Below are 10,250 nucleotides of genomic sequence, written 5' to 3' on the forward strand. Positions count from 1 at the left end.
CACCTTCTTATGAGTCTTCGTTAATTGTTCAGAGTAATAAGCTACATGTACTTGCTCCAATTAGGCTATTTAGGAAAACAAATTGTAGTTCAAAGGTGAATGTTTTCCAAAAGTTATAGCATTGAAATGATAAACTGAAAATTCCAGTCACTAAAGTAAGCATTGTACGAAAATTATGACACTTGTGATGTCATTTCTTCAAATTCCTTAAAGGTGATTCACAATGAATTCCTTTAATGCGGCTCTTAAGTTTTTCTACCTCTATTTTTCATATATTAGCTGTTCAAAGTATCTTCAAAACAGATTTAAGAATAAAAAAATAGAAAAAAAGGTGGAGGAGAGGTGTTACAGGCGTATTTAGTAAAGGTGAGAAGGTTTTGGGATGAGTAAGGTATTTTCCCTACAATAGAACCTTCGGTAGTAGTTTCAACTGCCTTGTAAGTTCTTGAAACACCTTAAACTCTAGAATTTGTCAGCGCCCAGGGTTCTTGGGTACCTTATGATATCCTGTACTTTTTCATATGGTTTCATTAAAAAAATATAAATATGATTTCATTAAAAAAAAAGTCATTTATATCTTTATTTACAAATTGGACATTCAAACATAACATATAAATGGATTACAAGTTAAATTCATGTTCGTATCTAATATTAACATACGTGGATAACATATGACTTTAGGTGCAATTGCTCTCAGGTTGGATTTTCTAAGTTTTAAGTAGAAGAGGTTTCACGACTCCCAAAATAATTCTATAATCCTATCACATTGCACTTCCTACAGATTTCTTAAATCCCATTTACCTAGGAAAGAATGCATTGAATAACATGTTTGCTATACCTTTTCAGACATAGCAATCTTTAAATGTCAAATTTCACCGGTTGTGAAGGAAGGAGGACGGAGGAAGGGTCTTAATTTCACTCGGTGGTTCTTTCACCAGTTGGAAAATGAACATCCTAGACAACAAAACATGTGCTGTAACTTGTATAGAATATGGTTAAGTGTACTGACCAGCAAATTAAAGTAGGATAATCACTTGCCGAAACATCCAAAGCACGGAGAGTGTACAAACCTTTTACCCTAAAGATAATAGGGGTTAGTAAGCACAATAAGCAAATGCAAGCTAACTAAAGTAACAGGAAAGAAAGAGCTGCAATGCAATGCAAGACTAGCACCACCACACCTGAACTTGAGGGCCGATGAATCCCAGAAGTTTTATCCAGAAGATGCCGACAGCGACACTGGAAAAATTGGGGAAACTGAAGTACAGAAAAGCAACTGAGAGATAATAGAGGTTAGTAAGCACAATAAGCAAATGCAAGCTAACTAAAGTAACAGGAAAGAAAGAGCTGCAATGCAATGCAAGACTAGCACCACCACACCTGAACTTGAGGGCCGATGAATCCCAGAAGTTTTATCCAGAAGATGCCGACACACTGGAAAAATTGGGGAAACTGAAGTACGACACTAACTAAAGTAACAGGAAAGAAAGAGCTGCAATGCAATGCAAGACTAGCACCACCACACCTGAACTTGAGGGCCGATGAATCCCAGAAGTTTTATCCAGAAGATGCCGACAGCGACACTGGAAAAACTGGGGAAACTGAAGTACAGAAAAGCAACTGAGAGATTTGTCCTAAGAATCATTGCTAAGGAACGAGTACTAGGAATATTAGCTTTACTTTCTTGGCTGGCAGATAACTTGTGCCTGAAGACTTTACAGCAATGAACTTCTGTTTCTTCAATTATTAAGTAAGAGAAAGAAAGGCATGGGATTAATAAGTACGAAAAGAGAATGGGAATTTGATTATTTGCTTGCAACCTCAGTTTGAGGTTCTTTTTCTCTTTTATTTGGTTGGCCTAATGAGTACGTAACCATGTTTAAAGTTTCACCGTCTATCTTTAAGATCACACATGATTTTGATTCTATCCTGTAGTTTTAGCTCTTTATTTAGGCAAATGATAGGCTACTCAACCTTGGGTCTTGATGAAATTGTGGGGAGACTTTAGGTCCATTTTGTTTCCTTGAAAAATTAACATGATCGGTAAATAATATTTCATAAGAAAATTATTTTTCAAACTTTTCATAATGATTTTCATCTCATTTAAAAAATCCTACCAAACACAAGAAAATCAAACTATGACAAACTTTAGAAGGTGTTCAAGACAAATAAACCTAGGTCTGGAGCCCAATTGTCGAGACCTTGGCGACAAGACTGCGGAACTCGAGCCTTGTACCTAGTATCCAGGCGCCAAATCAGGAGCCCGAGCCTCGGACTCAAGATCCTTCAAGAACTTGTGGCCCTAGATGCTCAACTCTCGCCCCCAGTGTTGAAGGTCTAGGTGCTTGGGTCCAAGTTTAAGAGTCTGGGCCACCGGCTATTGCACTGAGACCTCAGGTGAGGCCCCTCGTGTCCAAATTTTGCGAGCTGGAGTGTCTGATCTGGCCCCAAGGTCTTGACATTTTACAAAAGGGATGATCCTAGCAACGGTGGAGGTCAAGTTAGATTCTTGGAAATGAACACCAATCTTTTAAAAGCATAGATCCTATGTCGAAATTAAATACGGATTTTTGTTTTGCATGAAAAATAATTTTGTTGATTCATTTTTAAAATGATGCCAAAATGGGGAGAAGTACACTAGAAGTATATAAAAAAAAATGTACGGCACTCACTTTAGTGTCGAAAGCTTTTGCCAGTTACTTAAGTGTCAATGCCAAAAAATTCCAACCAAACTGATTACGTGGCATTTATAATTAAAACTATAATACGACTTAGCAAATTTTTTAAAAACTCTAGTCTATGTGGCACTTCCACGTGGCATGTTTAGTACTAAAGTAATCATTTTTTAACAATAATTGGCACTAAAGTGATTACTTTAAACAAAATTCGGCACTTAAATGATCATTATTTACAACTTTTAGACGACGTCATTAAGGGGTTACATGTTGACTAGACACGCCGACGAGTCACATAGGATTGAGAAATTAATAAAATATAGCCATGTCAAATTTTCAACAACCTAGATTAGAGTTGACACTTAAATGATCATTTTCCTAAAAAAAAAAAAATGGCACTTAAGTGATTCCGAAAAGAACTTTTGGTACTAAAATGAGTGCCATACACAACTTTGGACACTTCTAGTGTATTTATGCCAATTTTACTAGGTATTGCTCACCCCTTTATATTTTTCATATTGATAGCATGGATATACCACCCGTTGCGCGTTATGGAGCACCCGCCTAAATAGAGGCTGTGTTCCAGGATGTTCTAGATCCGGATATGGGCTTGACATTTAACCAAGAGGAGGCTGTACTGTGGATAGACAATGGACGCCCAACATGGATTCCCATGCATTTTATATCTTGGTTTCTCGATCTTGATGGTGAGGTCTTCGGGCCGCTTCATTTTTGGGACAGCGGATCGGACACCGGAGCTATTGTTACCTAAGTAGGTGGAGCATCATGGTGGGAAATTTTTGGTATAGATGGGGACTCGCCGGGTAGAGGAGATAAGCACCTTTTGGCCCCTTCTAGATATTTTGTGCATACTCTTATGGTATATGATGATGTGAATATAAATATGAAGATGTAAATTCCCCATGTAAGTAAAATGAATGGAAATAAAATGAAAACAAGTGTTTATGAATGTTTACTCTGTGCTGATCATGTTTGTGTTTCCTTGTTAGTGGAGAGTACTTGTAGTGGTAGTGTAAATTGGGATGTTCCCGCGCGTGTTCAATTTATATTGTCCAATAATCTTGAGAATCACGTCTATCATCGTGAAATCTTACTTTATGCATGCGATCGAGGCAACTTCTGTGCATCTCCGGAAGTTAATCGAGCAAGCGAATCTGTATGAGGGGCCGGCGAGGGGCAGATTTGGCCGAAGATTAACGTACGCTAATTGGGGTACTTAGGATAAGATCTCCCTCTCGAGTTGCTCTTGATAACCTAACCAGTTGGTCAAGTAATGCAGGTAGTAAGTTCCAAACAATTCGGAATGAGATTATTGTGTTTCGCTATCAAATGTGAAATGTGAAGAGAAAAGCTAGTAACTTGATCATCTAACTCCAGTTCAACACCTTAAGACCTATTTAGATGGTGCTAACTGGATTATTACATCAATGATTTTCAACTAAAATGAACCGGATGGATTATATTGAAAATTTGTCAAAAGGTTTAGAACAATATTAACCAAATTGAAAAATTTAAGATTGAATTAATGGTCATGGACAATTTAAGATTAAATTCATCTTTTTTAAACTTCCAATAAGACAATCCATATGGTTATTAGCGAATACTGGAATCAGTTCAATTAAGTATCTCTCTAACATAGAGACCCCAAAATGGTTTCCTACTCAATTAATGGACAATATCAGGGCCTCAAGTTAGGTAAAATGTAATTAGATTTTATTCTCTAAATTTCTCCCATTCATTTCCCAAGAGGCAGATGGTTTTATCCTATACGAGAAGTTGAATATTCAGAGAAAGTGACTTCAGTGATTTGGGACTGGCATGACTTACTCTTGATTGGTCATCAAGGTGTAGACATTTGGAGTGTGAAAACTTAGAAGAGGAGGGTACTTAAATGCCGAAAATTTGGAAAGATATACTTAAGTGTCAAAATCGGAACAAAATAAATTGATTAAGTGTCAATGGCGAGAGATTCCACTTAAAATGCTAACGTGGCATTTTTTTTTAATGAGACAAGTACAAAACAACATCGTTTTACATGCTGAAGTCGCTAGATAAGCCGAAAATGATATCGTTTTGTGCGCTGATGTAGCGAATAAGCCAAAAACAACATTATTTTGCCTATGATTTGAATTTAATATAAATATTAATTAAATTAAATTTAAAAATAAATTATTAATTATAATTTAAAAACAAAAAACAAAAAGAAAAAAAGAAGAAGGAGATTGCAAAATAGTGAGAGCTGTGCAAGCCCTTGCCACTACCTCTCCACCATCGATGGGAAGGGCTAGCGACGGAGGTCACCGGGCCCTAGCCAGGAAGACAAGCGCTGTGCAAGCCCTCGCCATTTCGCAATCTCCTCCTCTCTTTTTTAAAATTTACTTTTAAATTTAATTTAAATTCAAATAAGAGGCAAAACGAAGTTGTTTTGGCTCTTATTTGCTAACTCAATTTTCCAGCGAGTCATGTAAACGAGTTATATTAATAAAAATAAGCCACATTGGATTTTCGGCATCCTTCATTGGAATTAGCACTTAAATGTCCCATTTAAAAAAATGGCACTTAAATGTAACCTTTATATTTTCTAGCACTAAAGTGTCATTCAGTACTAAGTTTTGGAACTTACGCAATACTTATGGCATTGGTCATCCATAGAGACTTTCTAAGAGGATTTTGAGAGTTTCCCAATTCTAAAAATTTAAGCACTAATAATAGAAACACAGCTTGTAGATAAGTTAATATAAATTCTATGGATAATGATGTCATATATTTTAAAACCTTATCTCCTCGTTATCAGATGAGTTTCACTTTCTAATGCCTTGACGTGTTAGGGTAATATTTTCTTCCGAAGAACGAAATTTTATACAACTAAAACCTTGATTCTCATATCATTGCGCCCGAACACCCGACTTCGCCCAACGCCACTCCATCACCGTCGACAACTCAAATCTCTTCCTCGCTTTGCAACATACAAAGGTCGCAACCACCGCACTAGTTAAAGTGATCTTAAATTTAAGGTTGCCTGAGGTCGCGAGCATTGGTCTGACGTCACAGCCTTAGACTGGTGATGGCCCAAGTTTGCGGATCGAATTTCAGCATAAATAAATAATTTATGATCTTATAAATTTCAGCATCTTCAGAATAATCTTAGAGAATCACGTTCGTCACCGTGAATTTTTATATTATGGATGTGACCGAGGCGGCTCGCGTGCATCTCCAAAAAAGTTGATCGAGTCAAGCGGATGACTGTATGATAACGAATAAGCAATGGCCCTCCTAACTGCGGAATATATCATAGGCTCTCTTCTTTTATAATTAAAGTCTATGATCCGCTGATGGCGCCGTAAACGGAAAATGCTTTAGATATTATGAAGTGCCTTGTACGTATTGGCTTTCAAGCCAGCTAAATTGAAAGACTTGGATCACTCCATGACATCTTTGGGATCAAATAAGTCAAGCGGCCGACAGAAAAGACTGCATCCACGGCTTAATGTGGCGTCGACATGCCCAACATGGTATCATCAGATCATTAATATCTTACAGCATAATCAGATGAAGTCAAGGCTTCTAGGTACATGTCAATGCTGAGGATCTAACGTTTGTCTACAGATCTAGTATAAATTGTCGGGCTACATAAAAACTCAAAATGTCTAATCAACATCGAGGTTTGTTTTTGTGACGCCTTGGATTTAACTCGCTTGAGGTATTGTTCATTTTTGCCTGAACATCACGGTTTTTTCAGATTATACCGAACCTTACGGTTCTGTCCTTTGACGTACAAATAAGCACCTTCCCAAAAAGTCACCCATCCTTGGAATGCTCCCACTTGAGCATGCTTAACACTATGGGTTAATTCTAATTTTTACATATATATATCTCATATCAATTCTCCTCCTACTCAGTAAACAGTTCAATTGATTCCTGACCTTTTGTCATCATACAAACCTATCAGGAGCCACCCCTTATCCGGGCCCTCTCGCTCCGGCGACCAATCCCTGCCCTCATTGCACTTGCTCACTACAATTTCTCTATCATCCAACTTCTGTTGATTGCATAAAGGAATCGTTTTGGAGGGGGTTCTCTCGTTGGGTTGTAAAGCCTCAAATTTTTCATGAGATGCTATTTCAAATTAGAGATCTAGTTGAGTTGGCTATGGCTTTTTGCACCATTGATTTGGTTGTTAATAAAAGAAAGTGGGTAATTCCAATCACGAAATCAATGGTATCGACAATAGTAGGGTGTGCAATCGGATCGGGCATACCCGATTCCCAGTACCCGGAAAACAGGGTCTAGAATTGATTCTCGTTGAAACAAGTTCGGGAACTAGTTCCCAAAATTCAGAACCGGTTTAAACCGGTCCAGGAACAAGTTCCGAGTGATCATCCACCCAGAAACCAGTTCCTGGACCAGTTTTGGAAAATCGGTTCCTGGATCGATTTTGGAACCGGTTCCCGAACCGGTTTTGTAAGTAGAGGTCCAAAACCCTTTTTTTCCCCTCAATTTCTATTCTTGCTCCTGCAATCACACAACGTTTTTCCTCTTGGCTCTCTCAAACACATATAACACTTCTCCTTTGTCATTCCTCTTCCTCACTTGTTTCCCTCCCTCACCGGCTCCCTCTCGCACCCTCCTCCAAATTCTTGTGTATCACATGAATTAGCTCGCCTAATTTTATTTACCCTTTTAACAGCACCATAAATTTATCCAATGGGAAAAAGTTAGCAAATAATTGATCTTTCATTAAACAAATGCATAATACCTCTGGTTTTGAAATTCAATTTCTCCAGCGGGCACAAAAAGATAAAAAGAAGAGAAGAGTTGGACATGACTTTGGTTTATATGAAAAGGAACAAATATGCTGACGTCATAAATATCTATGAAGTGCAACTCAGTCTTAAATTTTTCATCCTAAAACTAATAAATATTCGTGCGATCAAGGTTTTTATATATATAATTGCAATTTTTTCTTACTAATTTCTCTAACCTATTATGCAAAGTCCAAACGTCAAATTATTGGTATCAGTTCCAAGTTATGGTAAGAAAAGCTTGAGAAAGGTAAATTCCCTGGACCCAAATGCAACAAACTAGAACTGAAGCTAGTTCGAAATTTTTCAGTCCTGTATATTTTTATGAAATGAATTTTGTACATTGCCATAAAAAGACTGATAAAAAAATAAGAACCTAATCTTGTCCAACTCCAAGGATCATATCTAAAATAATGGTCCATTTATTTCGAGGAAATTAAATGATTTGTAAAACATTTCCTTAAAAATGGTCACTTATGAAAATAAAAACAAAAAAAAAATATTTCATCATCCATAAAACTATTTCGACATAAATTTTGATCGATGATGAAAATATTTTTTATTGACTAATTATTTTAAGCAGTAAAAGCAATCATATTCAAATCATTCAGTTTTTGAAAAATAAACGGAACCTAAAACATGAGAGTAGTTCATTGTGACCCTACACAAAGCATTTCACTTTTCAATCAAACTTATCCTCGATCAACCCAATATCCACACGAGCACCACGAGCCCGAATTGAAGTTTAACAGGAATGAACAAAAATCGGCTCGAGTTTTCAGTCCGGTTTCGATGTGATATTCCCCCTCTCCCCCCCAATTATGACTATTTTCTAATAGTACTCTAGTTGTTCAGGAGTTGCTCTATCAAACCATTGTACATTATCTTCATGTGACAACTAGATCTATCAAACGGGTGGGTTAGATTATTTAATGACCCAATCCAAATTGATCCATTAACCTAGTTATGACCCATTTATTGGTAATGTAAATTTATTAACCCATACCCAATCCAACTCATACTCAATCCATACACAACCCAACCGATGTTGTAAAACACTTCCATATTTAATCAAATCTAAAAAAAACTTGTTTAGTATGATTTTTTTTAATTATGTCGTTAAAACACTTCCATACAACTACAAATTTAATGGATATATTTTATAATTTTTTTAAATTGAGGCCACATTTATTTCGCAAAAATTATGAAAGTGCTAGTATGAACACCTAGAGAGGGGTGAATATGTGTAAAAACAAATTCTGCAAAATGCAGTAAAACATTTACTTTTAACTTGAGTCTGAATAACAACAGACTTTTGACATTGAGTTTGAAGAGTAGTAGACTTTGAGCGAGATAAGACTTTAGCAGTTAAATAGAACTACGAACAAAATAAATGAGTTCAAGGAAGATAATAAGAACACATAATTTATAGTGGTTCGGTTTAGACCAAGCCTACGTCTACTCTTCCACGCTAACAGCCTTCTAGCTGGATTCCACTATGCAATCAACAAGAGATTATAACTTTGAGTACAAACACTTAGTAGTATATCACACTATCTCACTAAGTCACTATTTTGGTATTTCTCTCACGATCACAATCGTTTAAACTCACAAGAAACAAGTGTATGATTGAAGGTCGCTCAGACTTTGAAATTATAAATTCTACGCTCCGTCTCTTCCTTGCTCATCGGTCCTTGATCTCCTTAAATACTCAACAACTTCTAAACTAGCCATTGGACAGTATCTCAAGGATTGTCTTCCAATCTACCCATTGGACATATCTGTATCAAGAAGATTTGGTAACCGTTGAGTGACAAAAGTAGAATCCAAAATTGATTCCGATCGCCCATACAAACAGAATCTTGGTTTCCATAAGTAAAGCTTCTCTGTATAGAAAGTTCTTGTCTTCAAGATCCAATTGTCAATCAATTAGATTGAGTCAATCAAATCAATCTTGATGTAGAATCCAAACCAGATCACTAGCCGTTACATGATTGGGCTTGTATTACATTATGTCGAATCTGGATATAAAGTTTGAGTGCAATAGACTTTACAATCTGAGTCTGAACACATTCTGCTTCTGAACAAATTTAGCTTTAAGGTTTGAACACAGTCTGAATAAGTTCAGTTTCAGCATAGAGTCTATCTTCTGGTTCTTCATTCATGTTCAATCTGGAATTTGTTAGAGTAGGCAGATTTCTGATGTAGAACAAACTTTGACACAGAAGTTTGGAAATCTTCAAAATATACTTTGGACATACGTTATGTTCAATCTTCTAGCCGTCTTCAGACTTTGACAATATCCTTTAAATATTCTATCATATGCATGGTCTATTATTTAACCAATAAACACGTTAGTAGCCTTTAATTTATTTTGTCATCTTCAAAACATCATAAGGGATTTCCTAACAAAATATGGTATTTTTGAAAATTATTATATTTTCCAGTGTTCTAATGAAACTTGAAAATGAATTAGAAAATATTTTCCACTTAGTACGAAAAATCTAATTTGATTTTCTGTGCACTCCTTTTAAGTATTTTTATTGATTAAATAGAATTTTAATTGTTTTTATTTCTTTTTTCTTTTTTCTTTTTCCTCCTTCTCCCAATCGCTAGCCATGGCGGTTGTGGCTAGCAACAAGCAAGCTCAAGCCTTACCATGGGCCGGTGAGGCTCGAGCTCGCCCGGTTCCGGCAAGCCAAGCCTCACCAACCTTAGGTGAGGCTCCACCTTGCTAAATCCGAAGAGCTTG

The sequence above is a fragment of the Eucalyptus grandis genome, chromosome 1 (assembly GCF_016545825.1).
Source record: "Eucalyptus grandis isolate ANBG69807.140 chromosome 1, ASM1654582v1, whole genome shotgun sequence".
Lineage (NCBI taxonomy): Eukaryota > Viridiplantae > Streptophyta > Magnoliopsida > Myrtales > Myrtaceae > Eucalyptus > Eucalyptus grandis.